The sequence below is a fragment of the Ruditapes philippinarum genome, unplaced genomic scaffold, assembly GCF_026571515.1.
Source record: "Ruditapes philippinarum isolate M1 unplaced genomic scaffold, ASM2657151v2 ctg7148_1_1_1_1, whole genome shotgun sequence".
Lineage (NCBI taxonomy): Eukaryota > Metazoa > Mollusca > Bivalvia > Venerida > Veneridae > Ruditapes > Ruditapes philippinarum.
The window spans coordinates 1-24,054 of record NW_026865653.1 but is presented as its reverse complement, the minus strand read 5'-3'; the positions used below and the strand labels follow the sequence as shown (position 1 = coordinate 24,054).

Sequence of the window (24,054 nt, the reverse complement as noted above, 5' to 3'; positions counted from 1 at the left end):
GGCCTACTGTAATTTATATACTATGACATCGTAATTCATACATAATGACATAATAATAGATGATATAACATTATAATTAAAATGCTATAATAACAATGATTTGACATCACAAAATATGTTATTACAACATTATTAAAGTGTTGACAATGGAAAGAAGCATTATAATTAAAATGCCAATATCACAATTGATATAACAACTTAAGATATAGCAAAAATGCATCAACATCCCAGTATCTCTGAATGACAGCAAAGCAAGAGGTGTAACATAATTATTGTTCATTCTTGCATCATACGTACCTGTCTTTTTGAGTGACTGCTGTGTCATTCTGCAAGATGTTGATCTTCTCTCTCATTTCTGCCCCTTTCTGTGTACATGTCTGAATCAAGTTCACACACTTGTTATGCTCATTCTTTATAACATCATACCACTTGGCAAAATCTGCAATTTTAAGTCACCCATTAAAATACCTTTTCTGTAATTTGTACAGATTACATATGTAAGTTTTATTAATTAAGAATTTTTATGGCACACGTATTGCTAAAAACTTATGCTTAATTATGACTTGGAAAATAACTAAATAGAAAACACTTTGACTTCAATCCAATTCTTTCTATCAAAAAATGTAATAAATAAATATCATTCTAACATGCTTCACACTATTCCCCTATCAGACAGATAAGGCAATCAAGTGCAGTTTTACGCATCAAATTCAAATATGACATCAGATATGAAGTTTATAAGCCAAATGACGTCAGAAAAATTAATTCTACACTCAATGTAGTTCAACATATTTTTATCAATTTTCTTTTTTAAACTGATGTTAGAAAGGAAATAAATTTTAATTTTTCTTACAAAATAGTAAAATAATGAACAGTTTATTATTACAATGCTTGATAATTAATTACTCAGGCACATTGTGATAATATTCCTGCAAATTTGAAGTCAGTGCATTATTCTATAACAATGCAATCAAAATTGATACCTGTTTCCTAAATAGACCCTTTGTTCAAAGTGAAGTAGATTATAAGTATGTACAGTTATGTCTAACATAGAAATCTATAGCAATAATATCGACATTCTATAGAAACTTACATGACTTGCATCTCCTTATGTTTTTTTCTCATGATCTTGTATTTGTAACTGTTTAGTTTTTAGATCCTCAACAGCTTTGTGAAATCTCATCTCAGCACGCATGAAATCTCAAGCTTTCTGTTCCCTTTCATCAGCCTAATAAATCATTTTGTAAGCAACTTTAAATATCACCATTTTATATTCAAATACATGTGCTTGACATGTTTATATAAACAAGTTGTCACCTTATTGAGTAACGAGTTAAATCCATCTAAATTTAATAGGAGTTAACCAGTTATTGCACTAAGGTGACAAAGTATGTGAAAGAATGAAACAAAGAATAAAACAGAGTATTCAAAACAATAATGATCAAGGATGTATATAGTGAATGAACTGTAAAAGTGCATATATCTGTGTCTTGAAAAGTTAGCGAATCTAAAATTCCAGATATTTTGCATGAGGCAATATTAGCAAATCATGCAAGGGCAGAATTTAATTACTGGCTGGGTGATATCTGTTCTAGAGGAAATTTTCGTGGTTTTTGTCAATTTGCGAAATTTGCCAATATTTCCGCTTCGCTACCTTAACCACTTATACAGGAATGTCATAAACATTGCTTTTTGAAAAGTACATGTGTACAGCAACAGCAAAACAAAAATAAAGAATCAAACTAACATCATCAACAAATTTTTTTAATGAAAAGAAATTTCCTATACATGTAATTAGTTTAGAAAACAGGATACAATAAAATACCTTAATAGCAGCCAGTCTCGTGAGTTCAACCACTTCAATTCTAAGATCACTTTGTTCATACAATAAATTCTGCTCCTCTGCTGCACTAGCCTCTAGTTTAACATGCTCAACAGCTGTTACAGAATTCTGATATATATACACATAGAATGTTATCATTCTAAACTGATGAAAGCTGGTTAATGTTGTTTTTTAAATCTATAAACTCAGTCTTAAACAGGTAATGTTAGTGAGTCTGGGTAGATTTTCAGCAGTTAGCTCACTGAAAACAAACAAAGAGTAACTGTACAATAATCTTTCTTTTTAATTTATTAAAAAAAAGTCAAGTTATATTTTATATTGATCTAAAAATTTCAACAAATATTTTATTAAAAAAAAATCACATAAAGTAAATGAAATAAAAAAAATGTTTTATACAGCTAAAACTTATAAGTTATTAGAAGGATTTTAGTTTATTCACCTTTAGTTAAAATTGGCTAATAATGTTCTTTGACTAATGAAATTTAACATTTACAAATGATCAGCAAGTTACAACATTTATACTTACATTTAGGCAATATACCTATGGTAATTGAAACAGTTGGGAATTAAGTTACAATGTTCTTTAAGCAAAAAAATCCTTAGTCAAGACCTTACTTAAATTTTACTTTATTGTGTAATGAAAGAAGAATTTGTACACATAATTATTCAGAAGTGTAAAAAGTTTCAGATTTTCTTACATCTTTTTTCTTCCCAGTTTATCAGCTTCTTTTGCATTCTGGTTTGGTGTTAACTTGTACACACTTCAGTGTTGTTATATTTTCTGGTCCTTCGGGATCATTGATGCCAACACTATAAAGTGTTGAGAATTGAGTACCGCTCAAGCCGGTGCTAGGGGGCGTGAGGGATGTTGCACTTATTCATTATCCCTCATGTACAGACTCAATCAAACCGAGTCTGCAATTCTTATGTTATTTTGTTGTTATTAATGCTTCCGAGGGATCACTTTGTTTCCAGAATTTTGTACCAAATCACCCTGTCAATATATAAATCTGATTTTAAAAATTACATTTTATTATAGCCATTTCTTTTCTTCTTTTTTTGTATAAGAATTATAAGATTATATAGTCTGTTAATCAAAGAATAATAGATAAAATGAAATGTCTGTTCAGGAATCACAAGGGTTTTTTTTAGGGATGGCAACGAGTAACCGGTTAACCGAGTACTCGATCGAACGTCCGAATATCGGTTAACAAAATTGATATTCGATTACTCGGAAAAAATGTATAATTTCTATTTTATTTGCTATTTAGACAGTTTGGTGTATCCAATTAGTTCAAAAATTCGGAGATGTGCATATACCTTCATAAATACCTGTTAAATGCAATCACAACTTCCTTGCAGAGGTGCGAAAATGATACCATAAATTTAATGAGGCGATCAACAGTTTGACACGCGCACATGTGTCGCTTACGTCATCCGGCCTCTTATGATATTTAGTAACCTTTAATTGTGTAACACAATGCAGTTTGTACCCGAATCTTGTTTTAAGGTAACATTTTTGAAAACAACAAAGGGCCGTATTGCTATTATGATATAATAATTAAGGTAGTATTTAGTCCCGGTTAAACTTTTGTTGCCGCCGATCAGTTTTATTACAAGAAGAAAAAGATGTTTCAACTGCTAAACATGTTTTAAACTTGATATTGCATTAATTAAAATGTTCTAAAGTATAATGTCGTTGATTTAATTTTAATTAATTTGTCTCCTTTGCAGTCCTATCTATAGTTACGAATTCTATGAATGTAAATAGAAAACGAAAGTAGCATACGGACGGTGTTGATATTGTGTGATAAACTTTGAAGATCATTGGAAATCGTCCGAGTAACCGAGTACTCGATCGGAAAAATGACCGAGTACTCGAGTATTAATTTTGGTATTCGTTGCCATCCCTAGTTTTTTTCCCCTGAAGAATTAAATAAATTTTGACAAAATACTGAATATATGACAATCTAAATTTTTTTACAGAATGCACTCACTAAGTATCAAAATAACTCCAAAAAAAAGTTTGTTTTTATTTTCTTAAACAAAAAAGTAATACTTACAATAAAAATTTGAAAATATCAACTTTAACTTGTTGTTAATATTTTCAAAATGTTTTAAATTTCATAGAATTTTAAAACCAACTTTTGGCCTAATCTTTATCGTTTCCTCTTTGAAATGTATGTATAAAAAAAAAGCCTCCTTACTTAAGAAAGTCAAATACTTCTGTTACAGATTAAAAGATATACATCTACAATTTACACGGTTAGTTGATTGTACAAGAATGGTAAGGCTAACCTGAAGATTTTCCTATTTTTCAGTGAGCTTTTCATATTCTTTACTATCCATGCTTGTCTATTAGATGTATCTAAATCTTCTTTCAATGTTTTAACCTCTAGCTGTCTCTGAATTATTTCTTTCTTTATATCATCACATGCTTGTTGTTACTCTTTAATACCTTATCAATTTCCTGAAATACCACAAACATTACTTATATTACTAAAAAATTACCAAAGTACAAACTGCTAAATTTATACAACGGACCTGTCTTCTTTAAATTTCAATTTGGAATACTATTTAATAGTATATAATTACTTAGATGGAATTTTTTACAAAAACAACAACCCTTCAATTGTTTTGAAGATACAAACTTGCACATAAAAATTTAACCTAAGTGTGACAGCCACGACAAGATAGATGCAGGCACCTGGGTGAGCACAATTGCTCAAGTTAAGTTATTCAATAGACAAGCTAAAAAAAATATTACTATTTCAAATATATTATCAAATAATTTTGCTTTAAGACACATTTGCACAGGCAGAGTTCCTGTAAACTATACAAATGTGTTGTAAAATTGTATTACTTCATATTGTCACATATCAAATGAGTATTTACTTGGAGCCAATTTTTAAATTTCTTTCCAGCTTTTGGCATTCTAGAGTACTCTCATTCCATTAATTTCTTCTCCTCTGTAGAGTTATAATATATCAAAATTATTACAATTTTAAAGGAGTCAAAATAACAAAACAACAATAAAGAATTACAAATACATGTGAGAGTAAATTAGAAATGATTATGGATGCTAACAAATAAATGTTTAAAAAAAGACAATAACACAAAGTAAACAAGAGCATCGTTAGGCGGAGCATTATATGCCCGGAAGTGATTTTCTTTTTCAGTAAAGATGAAGCATTTGTAAGACATTGGAATTAAATAAAGTATTACCTCCTTCAAATAACAATCCTCCAAGGAAGTTTGAATATTGTGGGCCAAATGGAACTTAAGTTATGCTCTGGAAACTGTTTTTTCAGTTTAAAGGTAATAGTAACCTTGACCTTTGATCTTGTGATCCCAAAATCAATAGGGGTCTTCTACCCGATATGGACAATCATCCCATGAAGTTTTAACACTGTGGGCCAAATGGAACGGAAACTGTTTTCAGATTTAAGGTAATAATGTAAAGTAACCTTGACCTTTGACCTTGTGACCCAAAAATCAATATGGGTCTTCAACTCAATATGGATAATCATCTTATGTAGTTTGAATATTTTGGGCCAAATGGAACTTAAGTTATGCTCCGGAAACCAAATTGCTACGGACAGATGGACATTCTAACAGTAGAGTAATAATGTGGCTTAGACTCTCTTGTTCTCTCTATTGTTCTTTTTAGCCAAACAAAAGAAAACAGCCACATAAAAGCATTACAGAATAAATGACATCAAAGAGAAAGAACAGTTACCTATTGTCTATTTGATATTCTAGCTCGTACTGCCTTTCTTGTGCTTGTTTCAAGTCATTGTTATACTTTAACAGTTGTTGTCTCATCTTTGAAACCTCTGTATTTGAACCATTGGTAAAATATCAGCTTTCTCTAACTCTATACATTGACGATCAAGTTCAGCAGAGCATTCTTTTGTCTGAGACAATAAACAAGTCTCATTCTCCCGGGTACTGAAAAAATAAGGCATTGAAATCAGTATTATACATTAAACATTAATTCTTTGAAAACCATATCAAATTCAGTTAAAAGATAAATTCAGTATCAATATTGCTGAAATTTAATTCATTTCATTGTTTATATGAAGAAGAAATTCAAAAATGTAATATTGAAATGGATTTAACGGATGATAATTTCATATCTTACAGGCAATCTGTGGGTAAACAATTTTTTCAAATTAAGGTAACAAACAATTAATGCAATTTTTCTGTATAGATGGTTAAAATAAAACATGTTACATATTAATAGCTGTTTGTTTATGGAAAAAATAATTTACAATTTGTACATTGTAGATTATCTGCTAAAATGAATGTTCAGAAACAGCAAAAGTGTGACAAATTAATTTAGTTACTTACTTACTTTTTAAGTATTTCATGTAAAAACTCTGTGTACTTTTGCTTTCAAATGGGCAATTTTGGTACCAGTCAGCTTTCCTTCATGAAATAACTGAAATATTCCAGTATGTTATAAATATTCTTTTCCATAGCAACTCACTTGATACTTTGTAACGTGGCCTGTCTAATGTAATAATCATTTTAAACCAATCTGACCATTTTAAGAAAAAGCATTGTCCCCAGCTAATAATAATAAATTTTCATTAACAGTGTTGAGTGAGCACATTTATATTCACATATTTATTATTAAGTTTATTTCAATTTTGCAACAATATATCTATCACTTCAACGTTTCAATTAATAAACAAGAGTCATACAGTATTATTATTGAAAGAACATTACCATTACAGACAAACTATTGTAAAAAGTCAAAATAATAAAGATAACATACAGAATATATCTTAATTAAGGTCAAAATCTCATTTTTCCACAAAGTTTTTCAATATACACATATATAGAAACTTCAAGAAAAGTCATTTTAGTGTGATTTGAGTACATAAGATCATTTTAATATTTTTGTCTTTATTTTGCCTGAATATTCCTTTAATGGAGTCTTTTTCATAGTCATTTGCAAAACTATACACATAAGGAAAATCAATGACCCTGGGACGGACCAATTTTAACCCAAGGGCCATTATTTGAAATTGGATTGAACAAACTTGGTAGACACCAATTAGAAGATGTTTCATGCTAAATATCTTAGCTCTAGCTCTTTGGGATTTTTCAAAGAAGACTTTTTAAGTTTTACTATATACATAAAGGGAAAAACAATGACGCCCCTGGGGCGGGGCCAATTTTGACCTCAGGGCTTTTATTTGAACAAACTTGGTAGACTTTGACTTGATGATGTTTCATGCCAAATATTTCAGCTCTAGCTCTTTCTGTTTTTTTAAAGAAGATTTTTAAGTTTTTTCTTTCGGTTGCCATGGCAACCAGACTTCTGCATGGAACTAAATTCTTTGAAAAGATTTTAAGTTCACTACCCAAGGTACATTCTTGTGAAGTTTGGATATAAATTGGTAGAGCAGTTCATGAGGAGATGTTGTTTAAAGTAAAAGTTTACGGACGGACACCGGACGGAGCAAGGACGCCGGACGAAAAGCGATCACAAAAGCTCACCATGTCACTTTGTTGCAGGTAAGCAGCACTGAACTTTCCATTATAAATTAAGTAATGCTTCTTAATTACAGCTGCTACAAGGAAAAACATATAATATATGACTTACTTATTAAAGGGACTCCACTGAGGTTTTTTGACATGATGGGACTGGAAATATTTTTTTGAGATTAATACTCCATTTGATGTAGATCTAAACTAATAACTTGTGTGCGAAAATTTCAGATCTTTAGCTTGCTCCGTTTTTCTAGAATAATTATTATAATAGTGAAAAAATGACCCAAAATTCGAATTGAACTGAGAATTAGTACAAACATCATTTTTCAATAAATTTCTTGTGTATTTCTTGGTTATATTTTATTAATATTTCTGTTTCAAGTGCTCATGTTTATCTATGTGAAGAAATAAAATTTGATGTTTTTAAGCTTATAAACCTAAGTGGAGTTCCTTTAAATGATAGCAATAGTACCTTACAGAAATTTACTGTAAATAAACAGCTTTTGTTTAAGTTATGAATCTACCTTTATACTGATAAATTTATTTCAGTTATGAAAAACTCTGTTAATCTTTCTTAAAACATGAAAACTGTATCCACTTCCTTGAAATTATATATTGTAACTTAAACACTATCATGAAGATTTACAACATAGTATAACATTTTTGCAAATTACCTAAATTACATATTTACAGTTGAACTTTGTCAGCTTGTCCTTGGATAGCTTGAATACCTCCCTTGGCTTGACCTCATTGCCCAGTCTTTGCCAACTTTCTATGTATTATATATTGTTGTACCTCGGATCACTAGAACACAGATTGCTGGAACACTCGAACCTGATCGCTGGTCACTTCTGCAGAAATATAGTGTAAATCACATCTCGGTAAAAACACAATAAGACAACAAAAGTTGTGGGTTAACATGTTCTAAATTAGTGATAGTTGGCGTCACATGTTTTCAACACCTTGTGATTGTGATAAAGCAATTAAGGTTAATTGATACAAAATTAGAGGTGTTGTTACCAATTTGTTTGTTATAATAATATTGTTTATTTGCCGTGTTAAGTTACAATACAAAGAAAAATACCATGTGAAATAAATAACTTTTTTCCAAGTGAACATCAGCTTACTCTACATGTAACTATATAAACTCAGTTTTCAAATGCCAGTAAAAAGAAATAATAGAAAAAAAAAAACTTTCTGTTAGTTTGTAGTATTTGAAATGTCTAATAAAAGCATGCATAACACCATGATCCCAATTTATAACACATATTTAAATGTTTTTCATTGTATCTACTGTCTTAGTCGATATATTGTCGATATTTGTCTCTTGAAATATCAATGCAAAATTTTCCATCAATGACAGCCCTAGTGTACTGTGAGTATTACTCATTTGAATGTAATGTATTTATTACGACAATATTTCTTAAGATTAAGAAGAAATGACATTTTCGACAAACTGATGTACTAACAAAAAAATTATGGGAACGTATTTAACATTCGACCGATGTATGTAAGCTGGAAAACCTTCAGACATATGTCAGATGTAAGATATAATACAATACATGATAATAGTTCAACCTCGGTTAGCTGTAACTACAGATCTCTGGAATAAATGTGCTGGTAGAATCCTGCGTGTTTAATCTGTGTTCGTGACTACTGTCAAAATAGTTAATTCCTTTATTTCACACTAAAGATGTTTAAGTTTGGTTGTATATGATGCAGCCACAATTCATATGTAAATCTACGTTATCAATCCATCGGAATTTAATTGCAAACATTGTATATTTATGATAAATTGTGATGCACTTTTCCATGTCGGCCATGTTGGACTATAACGTCTACTGCTATTACGTAGCAAGGGATAGTTCTTTATCCGATGATAATAATTTGTTAACTTATATAGTCACTTAGAAAATGTAATATTTTAATGTGATTATTCTTATTATAAGTTTTGATGTATATACTGTTGATGAGGTGCCTATTTTTGGCGAAGTTTGGATGAAATTGGCTCAGTAGTTTATGAGGAGATGTCATTTAAAGCAAAAGTTTACGGACGGACGCCGGACGGCCGGCCGGACGCCGGACGAAAAGCGATCACAAAAGCTCACCCTGTCACTTTGTGACAGGTGAGCTAATAAAACTAGAACTATCACTAAATGTGATTAATACCCCCACAAGACTGCTTCGGATATGAGGATGTTACTTGTAACAGAATACATTGTAAAAGAATTGAAATATAGAGTTATGGTTGTGGGCAATTAAAGATAGTTGTGGTTCTTATATGTTGCATTTCCTTTCAGTGTGGTTGGCCATTGATGAAGTTTAATTGAATTACTCTGTAATAAGTCCAGAAATACAAAGAAAAGGAACAAAGGGCAATAACTCTATAAATACTGAAGATAGAATTATCGTTCTTGTGCACTGCACTTCCTCTTATTGTGCTTGGCAATTGTATGAAGTTGTTTTGAATTCCAACCAGTACGTTTTAAGTTATGCTCCTGACAAGGAAAAGTATCAAAGGGCAGTAACTCTGTATTTTGTCACAATGGAGTTATGGCTCTTGTACACTGAACTTCCTTTTAATGTCCTTGACAACTGTATGAAGTTGTATTGAATTCCAAACAGTAGTTTTCAAGTTATGCTCTGGACAAGGAAAAGTAACAAAGGGCAATAACTCTGTAATTAGTCATGATGTAGTTATGGTTCTTGTGCACTGCACTTTCTCTCAATGTGCTTGACCATTGTATGAAGTTACGAGGTATGTTCAAAAAGTTCGTGGATTTTTGCTGTCTTTTTTTACTTGGTTCATAAAAACACCCTTAATGGATATGAATCGAACGAGTGTCTTTATTTTCAAAAGTAAGATTTACTTCTATTGTTAACTTTTATTTCCTTTACGAGTTATGTGCACTTTAATAACCATGGCAACGCAACATCGGCGCACGCCGAAATTCTCATATAATGTTTAAATATAAACAAATGTTAAAACAAATTAAATGATTGTTTTATGAAGCTAAATACAAGTAATCATCTATTAATATTTAAATGACATAAATCTGACTTTTGGCGTCGTTATGACGTTGAATAGGTGAACAAACAGGTTTTGAGCGGCAGTAGACAGACTGGTAAGTTGGGAAGTATTAACCCCGTTTAAAAACTAGAAATTCGCTCTTTCGGAAATTTTTACCAATAAATGTGGTATACTCCTTTATATTTTATGAGGTTATTAAATTAACGAAAAACAATGAGTTTTTGAGCAAGTCTCTTGGTTTCAGGTCGCGCAAGCGATTCAAATACGGCAAATACATGCTCACAGACAGAAAGGGCGACGAGTAATTTTAGCGCAAATTGTTGGGACGTTTGTAACGTCAATTGCAAAAGATCTACAGAATTTCAGACATTATGACAGTTTTGCGAGATGTCCAACATGTTTAATTTCTGCATCGGGTCTATGCATTCAATTCTGAAAAAAAACAATTGAATTAAAATAATATTTTATTTCATTCATCAGGATATATGCGTTTTTACAATAAATACTTGTAGTTATTATTTGTATTTCCTGTATTTACCCTGGTCCGTTTGATAATTAATGCTAGCCGGTGTTCAGTAGATTTACCGCATAGAATAATTGTCAGTTGATAAAATATTTTCTTTATCATCGATAATCATATTGTTTAAAGATCGGACGAGGGCGGTTTCAAATTGATACTATCAATCAACAATTGAATTAACTTAATAACACTGTCCGTTTAGTGTCTAAATTACCCAAAAATCCCGATAAAGAGCGGAAAGTATGCGGTACTCGGACCTTTATACGGGGAATGGAGCGAATAGATGACCACTTTATATCTCGGGTCATCATCGCAAACAGAAAAATGGTTTTGGTATATGATCCGCAGATATTGAACACTTAAAAGAGTACTTTCAGAAACAATGACGCTGGTAAAATGTTTCATTTATATTGCGACGTCACGAACGTCATTTTGTTTCATCATCAGCGTGCGCCGGATTGTGCGCCCCTTGTGATTTGTAACTGTCACAGATTTTTTATTTGTAAACATATTGTATTGATTTTTTCATTGTTTATTAAGGACATATTTTCATATATGGCTCTTGTAAAATCATATACGCAAATTAAAAAATGTGAACAGTAGAGCCACAGTCCACGAACTTTTTGAACAGCCCTCGTATATTGAATTCCAACCATTAGTCTTCAAGTTATAGTCCGGACAAAAAAGGCAATGGAAAAGTAACAAAGGGCAATAACTCTGTAATTACTTTAGATAGAGTTATGGTTCTTGTGCACTGCACTTCCCCTTATTGTGTTTGACAATTGTATGAAGTTGTTTTGAATTCCAACCAGTAGTTTTCAAGTTATGCCCCGGACAAGGAAAAGTAACAAAGGGCAATAACTCTGTAATTAGTCAAGATAGAGTTATGGTTCTTATGCACTGCACTTCCTCTCAATGTGCTTGACCATTGTATGTAGTTATATTGAATTCCAACCATTAGTCTTCCAGTTATGGTCCGGACAAAAAATCAATGGAAAAGTAACAAAGGGCAATAACTCTGTAATTACTTTAGATAGAGTTATGGTTCTTATGCACTGCACTTCCTCGTATTGTGTTTGACAATTGTATGAAGTTGTTTTGAATTCCAACAAATAATTTTCAAGTTATGCCCCGGACAAGGAAAAGCAACAAAGGGCAATAACTCTGTAATTAGTCAAGATAGAGTTATGGTTCTTGTGCACTGCACTTCCTCTTAATGTGCTTGACCATTGTATGTAGTTATATTGAATTCAAATTATTAGTCTTCCAGTTATGGTCCGGACAAAAAAATCAATGGAAAAGTAACAAAGGGCAATAACTCTGTAATTACTTTAGATAGAGTTATGGTTCTTGTGCACTGCACTTCCCCTTATTGTGTTTGACAATTGTATGAAGTTGTTTTGAATTCCAACAAGTAATTTTCAAGTTATGGCCCGGACAAGGAAAAGTAACAAAGGGCAATAACTCTGTAATTAGTCAAGATAGAGTTATGGTTCTTGTGCACTGCACTTCCTCTCAATGTGCTTGACCACTGTATGTAGTTATATTGAATTCCAACCATTAGTCTTCAAGTTGTGGTCCGGACAAAAAAAAGCAATGGAAAAGTAACAAAGGGCAATAACTCTGTAATTACTTTAGATAGAGTTATGGTTCTTGTGCACTGCACTTCCCCTTAATGTGTTTGACAATTGTATGAAGTTGTTTTGAATTCCAACCAGTAGTTTTTAAGTTATGCCCCGGACAAGGAAAAGTAACAAAGGGCAATAACTCTGTAATTAGTCAAGATAGAGTTATGGTTCTTGTGTACTGCACTTCCTCTCAATGTGCTTGACCATTGTATGTAGTTATATTGAATTCCAACCATTAGTCTTCAAGTTATGGTCCGGACAAGGAAAATGCAACGGACGTCTGGACCGACCGACCAACCGACCGACCGACCACCGGGTGACTCCTATATACCCCCCCAAACTTCGTTTTTGGGGGTATAAAAAGGAAGATAACAAGTAAAAGATAACAAATGGTTGATAACAGAGAGTAACAAATGGCAGAATAATAAATGAGATATAAAACTTCAGAAAAGTTTAAACCAAATTTTACTTACTACATTACATGTAATTATTTTTCAAGAAAGAAAGAAAACAAACTTACATTTCTATTTGATATTCCAGCTGGTACTGCCTTTCTTGCGTTTGTTTCAAGTCATTGTTATACTTAAACAGTTGTTGTCTCATCTTTAAAACCTCTGTGTTTGAACCATTGGTAAAATTGTCAGCTTTCTCTAACTCTATACATTGACGATCAAGTTCAGCAGAGCATTCTTTTGTCTGAGACAACAAACAAGTCTCATTCTCCCGGGTACTGAAAAAATAAGGCATTGAAATCAGTATTATACATTAAACATTAATTCTTTGAAAACCATATCAAATTCAGTTAAAAGATAAATTCAGTATCAATATTGCTGAAATTTAATTCATTTCATTGTTTATATGAAGAAGAAATTCAACAAGAACTGTCGGAGGACAGTAACGCTCGACTATTCGAAAATTTGTCACAAGGGTGTTTCATTGAGTATAATAATGCTTACCTATATGAATACATAAAATTGTCCGAAAAGGTACAAACTCTTCAAGTTTCAATACATTCCCTTCAGTAGTTATGGAGATACAAGCTTATATGCAAACACTTAACCAAGAATTCATGAGTCGAAAAAGGGGCATAAATATGTAAAAAAGCAAATCAGAGTTATGGGACTTGTGCCAATTATCTTAGATAATCACAGAGAACAAGTGTGTGAAGTTTCAATCCATTCCCTTCAGTAGTTATGGAGATACCAGCTTACATACAAAAACTTAACCAAGAATTTCTAAGTCGAAAAAGGGGCATAATTATGAAAAAAAGCAAATCAGAGTTATGGGACTTGTGCCAATCATCTTAGATAATCACAGAGAACAAGTGTGTGAAGTTTCAATCCATTCCCTTCAGTAGTTATGGAGATACAAGCTTACATACAAAAACTTAACCAAGAATTTCTAAGTCGAAAAAGGGGCATAATTATGAAAAAAAGCAAATCAGAGTTATGGGACTTGTGCCAATCATCTTAGATAATCACAGAGAACAAGTGTGTGAAGTTTCAATCCATTCCCTTCAGTAGTTATGGAGATACCAGCTTACATACAAAAACTTAACCAAGAATTTCTAAGTCGAAAAAAGGGGCATAATTATGAAAAAAAGCAAATCAGAGTTATGGGACTTGTGCCAATCATCTTCGATAATCACAGAGAACAAGTGTGTGAAGTTTCAATCCATTCCCTTCAGTAGTTATGGAGATACCAGCTTACATACAAAAACTTAACCAAGAATTTCTAAGTCGAAAAAGGGGCATAATTATGAAAAAAAGCAAACCAGAGTTATGGGACTTGTGCCAATCATCTTAGATAATCACAGAGAACAAGTGTGTGAAGTTTCAATACATTCCCTTCAGTAGTTATGGAGATACCAGCTTACATACAAAAACTTAACCAAGAATTTCTAAGTCGAAAAAGGGGCATAATTATGAAAAAAAGCAAATCAGAGTTATGGGACTTGTGCCAATCATCTTAGATAATCACAGAGAACAAGAGTGTGAAGTTTCAATCCATTCCCTTCAGTAGTTATGGAGATACCAGCTTACATACAAAAACTTAACCACAGGGACGCCGACGCCGACGCCGACAAATGGGTGACTGCATTAGCTCGATTATTCTGCGAATAGTCGAGCTAAAAATGTAATATTGAAATGGATTTAACGGATGATAATTTCATATCTTACAGTCAATCTCTGGGTAAACAATTTTTTCAAATTAAGGTAACAAAACAATTAATGCAATTTTTCTGTATAGATGGTTAAAATAAAACATGTTACATATTAATAGCTGTTTGTTTATGGAAAAAATAATTTACAATTTGTACATTGTAGATTATCTGCTAAAATGCATGTTCAGAAACAGCAAAAGTGTGACAAATTAATTTAGTTACTTACTTACTTTTTAAGTATTTCATGTAAAAACTCTGTGTACTTTGCTTTCAAATGGGCAATTTTGGTACCAGTCAGCTTTCCTTCATGAAATAACTGAAATATTCCAGTATGTTATAAATATTCTTTTCCATAGCAACTCACTTGATACTTCGTAACGTGGCCTGTCTAATGTAATAATCATTTTAAACCAATCTGACCATTTAAGAAAAAGCATTGTCACCAGCTAATAATCAATTTTCATTAACAGTGTTGAGTGACCACATTTATATTCACATATTTATTATTAAGTTTATTTCAATTTTGCAACAATATATCTATCACTTCAACGTTTCAATTAATAAACAAGAGTCATACAGAATTATTATTGAAAGAACATTACCATTACAGACAAACTATTGTAAAAAGTCAAAATAATAAAGATAACATACAGAATATATATTAATTAAGGTCAAAATCTCATTTTTCCACAAAGTTTTTCAATATACACATATATAGAAACTTCAAGAAAAGTCATTTTAGTGTGATTTGAGTACATAAGATCATTTTAATATTTTTGTCTTTATTTTGCCTGAATATTCCTTTAATGGAGTCTTTTTCATAGTCATTTGCAAAACTATACACATAAGGAAAATCAATGACCCTGGGACGGGCCAATTTTAACCCCAGGGCCATTATTTGAAATTGGATTGAACAAACTTGGTAGACACCAATTAGAAGATGTTTCATGCTAAATATCTTAGCTCTAGCTCTTTGGGATTTTTCAAAGAAGACTTTTTAAGTTTTACTATATACATAAAGGGAAAAACAATGACGCCCCTGGGGCGGGGCCAATTTTGACCTCAGGGCTTTTATTTGAACAAACTTGGTAGACTTTGACTAGATGATGTTTCATGCCAAATATTTCAGCTCTAGCTCTTTCTGTTTTTTTAAAGAAGATTTTTAAGTTTTTTCTTTCGGTTGCCATGGCAACCAGACTTCTGCATGGAACTAAATTCTTTGAAAAGATTTTAAAGTTCACTACCCAAGGTACATTCTTGTGAAGTTTGGATAAAATTGGTAGAGCAGTTTATGAGGAGATGTTGTTTAAAGTAAAAGTTTACGGACGGACACCGGACGGAGCAAGGACGCCGGACGAAAAGCGATCACAAAAGCTCACCATGTCACTTTGTTGCAGGTAAGCAGCACTGAACTTTCCATTATAAATTAAGTAATGCTTCTTAATTACAGCTGCTACAAGGAAAAACATATAATATATGACTTACTTATTAAAGGGACTCCACTGAGGTTTTTTGACATGATGGGACTGGAAATATTTTTTTGAGATTAATACTCCATTTGATGTAGATCTAAACTAATAACTTGTGTGCGAAATTTCAGATCTTTAGCTTGCTCCGTTTTTCTAGAATAATTATTATAATAGTGAAAAATGACCCAAAATTCGAATTGAACTGAGAATTAGTACAAACATCATTTTCAATAAATTTCTTGTGTATTTCTTGGTTATATTTTATTAATATTTCTGTTTCAAGTGCTCATGTTTATCTATGTGAAGAAATAAAATTTTATGTTTTTAAGCTTATAAACCTAAGTGGAGTTCCTTTAAATGATAGCAATAGTACCTTACAGAAATTTACTGTAAATAAACAGCTTTTGTTTAAGTTATGAATCTACCTTTATACTGATAAATTTATTTCAGTTATGAAAAACTCTGTTAATCTTTCTTAAAACATGAAAACTGTATCCACTTCCTTGAAATTATATATTGTAACTTAAACACTATCATGAAGATTTACAACATAGTATAACATTTTTGCAAATTACCTAAATTACATATTTACAGTTGAACTTTGTTAGCTTGTCCTTGAATCGCTTGAATACCTCCCTTGGCTCGACCTCATTGCCCAGTCTTTGCCAACTTCCTATGTATTATACATGTATATTGTTGTACCTCGGATCGCTAGAACACAGATTGCTGGAACACTCGAACCTGATCGCTGGTCACTTCTGCAGGAGTGAAACAGTATTTTGTAAAAATTCATGCATTTTCAAATCAAATATTGCTTTTACCTCATTCTGTTACTGATAGAAGAGATCGCCATCATTCCAACACAAATTTCTGTCTGAAAAATGCCATCGGAAACTGTAATAATACTTAATGAAGAAATGGGTAAATACAGAATCAGATGTTTTAAAGAAATACCACAGAAGAAAAATGACTATATTATTAATATATTGGCCAAATTTTGTACCATGAATTGTTTAATAGGTATAGTAGCAGGAACTTTGCCCGAGGATTGAACTAAGGGCCACTGGATAAATAATCTGATGCTCTCTCTCTATTGAATGTCCAACTAAATACATCAGTTTAATAACAAGGCCATCCTTAAACAAGAGGGCCATGAATGGCCCTGAGGTCGCTCACCTGTATATAGGCCCCCCAACCCCCATCCCCCCCCCCCCAAAGTTGCAGAGCCAATTTAACCCAAGGGCTTTTATTTGCACAAACTTGGTAGACACCCATAAGAAGATGTTTCATGCTAAACATTTAAGCTCTAGCTCATTGGGCTTTTTAAAAAAAAAGATTTTTTTTAAAGTTTTTACTATACACATATAGTTAAAAACAATGACACCCCTGGGGCCGGGCCAGTTTTGACCCCAGGGCTTTTATTTGAACAAACTTTGTAGACACTTACTAGAAGATGTTTCATGCTTAATATCTAAACTCTAGCTATTTGGGTTTTTTCAAAGAAGATTTAAGTTTTTGCTAAACACATATAAAGAAAATCAATGACCCCGGGGCGGGGCCAATTTTGACCCCTGGCCTTGTATTTGAACAAACTTGGTAGACACCTATTAGAACATGTTTGATGCTCAATATCTTAGCCATAGCTCTTTGAGTTCTTTAAAAGAAGATTTTTTAAGTTTTTACTATATGCATATAGGGAAACTCAATGACCCCCCGGGGCGGGGCCAATTTTCACCCAAGGGCTTTTATTTGAACAAACTTGGTAGACACCCAATAGAACATGTTTCATGCTAAATATCTTAGCTCTAGCTCTTTGGGTTCTTTAAAAGAAGATTTTTTAAGTTTTTACTATATGCATATAGGGAAAATCAATGACCCCCGGGGCGGAGCCAATTTTGACCCTAGGGCTTTTATTTGAACAAACTTGGTAGACACACACTAGAAGATGTTTCATGCCAAATATCTAAGCTCTAGCTCTTTGAGTTCTTTAAAAGAAGATTTTTTAAGTTTTTTACAATATGCATATAGGGAAAATCAATGACCCCCGGGGCGGGGCCAATTTTCACCCCAGGGCTTTTATTTTGAACAAACTTGGTAGACACCCATTTGAACATGTTTTCATGCTAAATATCTTAGCTCTAGCTCTTTGGGTTCTTTAAAAGAAGATTTTTTTAAGTTTTTACTATATTGCATATAGGGAAAATCAATGACCCCCCGGGGCGGGGCCAATTTTGACCCCAGGGCTTTTATTTGAACAAACTTGGTAGACACTCACTAGAAGATGTTTCATGCCAAATATCTAAGCTCTAGCTCTTTGAGTTCTTTAAAAGAAGATTTTTTAAGTTTTTACTTTATGCATATAGGGAAAATCAATGACCCCCGGGGCGGGGCCAATTTTCACCCCAGGGCTTTTATTTGAACAAACTTGGTAGACACCCATTAGAACATGTTTCATGCTAAATATCTTAGCTCTAGCTCTTTGGGTTCTTTAAAAGAAGATTTTTTAATTTTTTACTATATGCATATAGGGGAAAATCAATGACCCCCCGTGGCGGGGCCAATTTTGACCCCAGGGCTTTTATTTGAACAAACTTGGTAGACACTCACTAGAAGATGTTTCATGCCAAATATCTAAGCTCTAGCTCTTATGGTTTTTTAAAAGAAGATATTTAAAGTTTTTTCTTTCGGTTGCCATGGCAACCAGAGTTCTGCATGGAATTAAAGTATTCCTGTGAAGTTTGGATGAAATTGGCTTAGTGGTTTATGAGGAGATGTCATTTAAAGTAAAAGTTTACGGACGGACGGACGGACGACGGACGGACGGACGCCGGACGAAAAGCGATCACAAAAGCTCACCCTGTCACTTTGTGACAGGTGAGCTAAAAAATGTTTGTTTGCAGTAAAGCGACCGACTCACAAAATTTGCCCCTACTCAAAATTTTTTATTCATGGTCTGAATAAATTTTTTATTTTTAATCAGAAAAATTATGCCTTGTGCTTTCTTTTCGTTCTTTAAAGGTTAATTCAAAGAAATAAAATGTAGTTCTTATTAAATAAGAATTCAGTTATCAATTTATTAATTGTTACCAGATTAGCAAGCATATACTCGTCCAGCATTTTTGAAATTCCATGTTCATTTGGGAGTACAGTTCAATAAACAAGAGGGCCATGATGGCCCTGAGGTGCGCTCACCTGTATATAGGCCCCCCCCCAACCCCACCCCTCCAACGTTGCAGAGCCAATTTAACCCAAGGGCTTTTATTATTTGCACATACTTGGTAGACACCCATAAGAAGATGTTTTTCATGCTAAACATTTAAGCTCTAGCTCATTGGGCTTTTTAAAAGAAGATTTTTTAAAAGTTTTTACTATACACATATAGTTAAAAACAATGACACCCCTGGGGCCGGGCCAGTTTTGACCCGAGGGCTTTTATTTGAACAAACTTTGTAGACACTTACTAGAAGATGTTTCATGCTTAATATCTAAACTCTAGCTATTTGGGTTTTTTCAAAGAAGATTTTAAAGTTTTTGCTATAACACATATAAAGAAAATCAATGACCCCCGGGGCGGGGCCAATTTGACCCCTGGGCTTGTATTTGAACAAACTTGGTAGAACACCTATTAGAACATGTTTTGATGCTCAATATCTTAGCCTAGCTCTTTCAGTTCTTTAAAAGAAGATTTTTAAGTTTTTTACTATATGCATATAGGAAAATCAATGACCCCCCGGGGCGGGGCCAATTTTCACCCCAGGGCTTTTTATTTGAACAAACTTGGTAGACACCCATTAGAAACATGTTTCATGCTAAATATCTTAGCTCTAGCTCTTTGGTTTCTTTAAAAGAAGATTTTTTTAAGTTTTTACTATATGCATATAGGGAAAATCAATGACCCCCCGGGCGGGGCCAATTTTGACCCCAGGGCTTTTATATGAACAAACTTGGTAGACACTCACTAGAAGATGTTTCATTTGCCAAATATCTAAGCTCTAGCTCTTTGAGTTCTTTAAAAGAAGATTTTTTTTAAGTTTTTACTATATGCATATAGGGAAAATCAATGACCCCCGGGGCGGGGCCAATTTTCACCCCAGGGCTTTTATTTGAACAACTTGGTAGACACAACACTAGAAGATGTTTCATGCCAAATATCTTAGCTCTAGCTCTTTGAGTTCTTTAAAAAGAAGATTTTTAAGTTTTTACTATATGCATATAGGGAAAATCAATGACCCCCGGGGCGGGGCCAATTTTCACCCAGGGCTTTTATTTTAACAAACTTGGTAGACACCCATTAGAACATGTTTCATGCTAAATATCTTAGCTCTAGCTCTTTGGGTTCTTTAAAAGAAGATTTTTTAAGTTTTTACTATATGCATATAGGGAAAATCAATGACCCCCCCGGGGCGGGGCCAATTTTGACCCCAGGGCTTTTATTTGAACAAACTTGGTAGACACTCACTAGAAGATGTTTCATGCCAAATATCTAAGCTCTAGCTCTTATGGTTTTTAAAAGAAGATATTTAAAGTTTTTTCTTTCGGTTGCCATGGCAACCAGAGTTTTGCATGGAATTAAATTCTTTGAACAATTTTTAAAGTTGACCACCAAAGGAACATTCCTGTGAAGTTTGGATGAAATTGGCTTAGTGGTTTATGAGGAGATGTCATTTAAAGTAAAAGTTTACGGACGGACGACGGACGGACGGCGGACGGACGGACGCCGGACGAAAAGCGATCACAAAAGCTCACCCTGTCACTTTGTGACAGGTGAGCTAAAAAAAAAAAAAAAAAAAAAAATCGACCTACCTACCCACCTTGAAAATTCTGGGTCGGGTTACTGCAAACAAACATTTTTTTAAGGATGGCCCAAAGTTTTAGAAAATTTCTTAAAATTGAAACAAAAACATTGTTGAAGATCATTTTAAGCATTGAATTATTACAGATAACGTTTAACGGCCACACTTATATTGCTGCAAAGTTATCACAATTTCAGCACATTGTACTTTACCCAGTTTTGTTTTGTTTGGTAGAAACTTGTTGATGGATAATGTCAAATCATGAAATGAAATAAACAAAATTGCCTGTACAACATTATCACAACTTGAAACCTGAAAGCCCTGCAAATTATCCTATTATATAAATATTTGAATATTGTTTACTGGGTTCAAAACAGACAACATGCTATTTCTAATGTCTGGATAGATAAAAAATCAACAGTCAATTAATGTCTCCCGTTATTTGAAGTGTGATAAATTCTTACCTGTACTTTCTTCACATTTCATAATAACATGGATTATAAAATATGTCTGAATAGTTGGTCAAGGGATCAAAATATGAGTTGTCTCCCTTCCACTGATTATACATGTATATGTAACTTCTCCTTCTCAATCCTGAAGTCAAGTAATAGATTATGTACACATATTTTTTACATATTTTTTATACTTTTGATATAATCTTGTAAGGGATTTGTTTCATGTAACATCTTTAATGATAAAATAAAAGGAAGAGTTGTAATTATATATTAATGTTAATGACCAAAACCCACAAGCACAATGTTTATAAATGTTCACTTAATCTTTTTTACATTTACATGTAGTATCAAATTTATATAATTATTCACAAATTATTTATAACTGTTCTAAACTAAGAATAACTAAATTTTATGTTAATTTAACTAACTTTCTACAACAATGAAAAACTGATTTCTTCAATAAAAAATAAATTCTTTGAATACAAATCACTTTATACAAATTTAAACATCTACTTATTGGGCCAGCTGGTCAAAAAAATCAAAATTTAAGTTGCCTCCCTTGCACTGTAAATAAATATACAAACTAAATCTTGTAAATATAAGTTTTTTTGTAAAAGAAAAACCAAAACCAAAAATAATGCTCAACAATAACAACATGACTATATAAACTATACATGGTGCAACTTTATTTCATCCGTAAAAAATAAATTACATGTACATCATCACTCGGTGTATAGTAACTATGAAGTTTAAAGTTGTGAGTGATTTTACAAACTTGCAATAAATTGTGTGCAATTCATTGACTTTACAATGTAAAAAAAATGAACAGAAATAACAAAACTCTTAAAAAGTTCAAATTGTGAAGTCAATCTACACATTTCAGTATTCATCTTTTAGTTTATTTTACATACTTACATGGGGCGTCCGTGGCTGAGTGGTTTAGGTCGTTGACTTCAAACCACTTGCCCCACACCGCTGTGGGTTCGAATCCCTACAATGACTGGATTCTTTCATGTGAGGAAGCTATCGAGCTAGCTTACGGAACTTCGGTGGTTCTACTCAGGTGCCCGTTCGTGCCTGAATGCACGGAGGGGCACCTGAGGTCTTCCTCCACCAGTAAAGCTGGAACATCACCAAATGACCTATACTGTGTCGGTGTGACGTAAAACCCAATCAAACAAACAAACATACTTACGTGAACAAGCATACTTGACTAAGTCAGTAGCTATTCCAGTATCTTGGAATAACACTTAAAGGGACTCCACTGAGGTTTAAAAGCCTAAAAACCTAACATTTGAATTTCTTACAAAAACAAGCAATTATCATAGTATTGCAAGCAATCCATAAGTCCCCTACTGGTTAGAATCCCATCAACATTCTGAAGGGCCATTGGCCATTCACTAATGTTTCATTTTTTCTCTATTTTAAATAAATTTGTTGGAAAAGTTCTTTAAATGTGATCACAGGAAACAGTTTTTATCAACAGACAGACAGACGGACTGAAGGACACTCTAAAGTTAATATTTGAAACATCCCTGTTACCAAAATATAACATTTTTTAAAAGCAAAATTCTTAAAGAGGAGATAACTCTTGAAATTTCATAAAAATTTTCAGCTCTTTTTGACTAATCACAAATATTGTTATATTTTCCATGTTTTAAGCCTATTTGTTGCCAAGGCAACCAATATTTTTTTCAAAATAGGAAGAACACATGCATAATCTCAAGACTGCCACCCATATGTCAAGTTTCATAAAAATATTTCCAGTACTTTTTGAGTTATCACTGGATTCAGTTTATGTATAAAATTTGCCATATTTTCAGTCTATGTGTTGATGTGTTGCCATAGCAACCAGAATTTTCAAAATAGGAAGAAAAGAAAAAGACGTGCATAATCTCCAGACTGCCATCTACCCATATTACAAATTTCATAAAAATATTTCCAGTACTTTTTGTGTTAACACTGGATCCAGTTTATGTGTAAAATTTGCCATATTTTCAGTCTATTTGTTGCCATAGCAACCAGAATTTTCAACATAGGAAGAAAAGAAAAAGACATGCATAATCTCCAGACTGCCATCTATCCTGATATATCAAGTTTCATAAAAATATTTTCAGTACTTTTCAAGTTATCGCGGGATCCAGTTTTGTGGACAGACGGATTGACAGACAGATGGACAGACAGACAGACGGAGGGTAAACCTAAAGTCCCCTCCAGTAAACCGGTAGGGGACTAAAAAGCTGGGACATGTCAAACAGACATATATGCAAAGATAGTTAAGAAATATACTTTGAAAAAAATTGAAAATCGTACTTTTATGCTTTTCTTAGCCCGATTTGAGTGAATAGTTTAAACGCTTTTCATTTTGGGTCATTTTTTTACAATTTGACTAATTATTCTGGAAAAACAAAGTGCGCAAATGATCTGAAATTTTGCACAAAAATTAGTGGTCTAAACCTGCTTCAAATGGTGCATTTATCTGGAAAAAATATGTTCAGTCTTGTCATGTCAAAAAACCTCAGTGGAGTCCCTTTAATGCCCCTGGTTGAACGAAAAAGCCTGTAGACAAAATAAAATTAAACCAACGACCTACCATATGCCTGTCACAATTTTACTTTTCTGTTTGTTTCATAGGCTCTTGTACAT

At 32.8% G+C, this 24,054-nt stretch overlaps 2 long non-coding RNA genes across 2 annotated transcripts; both read right to left on the bottom strand.

Moving 5' to 3' along the window:
- Positions 1-1,100: 1,100 nt before the first annotated feature.
- Positions 1,101-4,285, bottom strand: LOC132729924 (uncharacterized). Its single transcript, XR_009625692.1, has 4 exons — positions 4,142-4,285; positions 2,542-2,837; positions 1,826-2,084; positions 1,101-1,228 (listed from the first exon to the last, which is right to left on the bottom strand). It is a non-coding gene; the product is annotated as an uncharacterized LOC132729924 (long non-coding RNA).
- An 8,764-nt stretch (positions 4,286-13,049) lies between these two features.
- On the bottom strand, positions 13,050-22,011 carry LOC132729921 (uncharacterized). The gene is made up of 5 exons (XR_009625690.1): positions 21,418-22,011; positions 16,982-17,054; positions 16,736-16,918; positions 14,922-15,007; positions 13,050-13,257 (listed from the first exon to the last, which is right to left on the bottom strand). It is a non-coding gene; the product is annotated as an uncharacterized LOC132729921 (long non-coding RNA).
- Between the last annotated feature and the right edge of the window lie 2,043 nt (positions 22,012-24,054).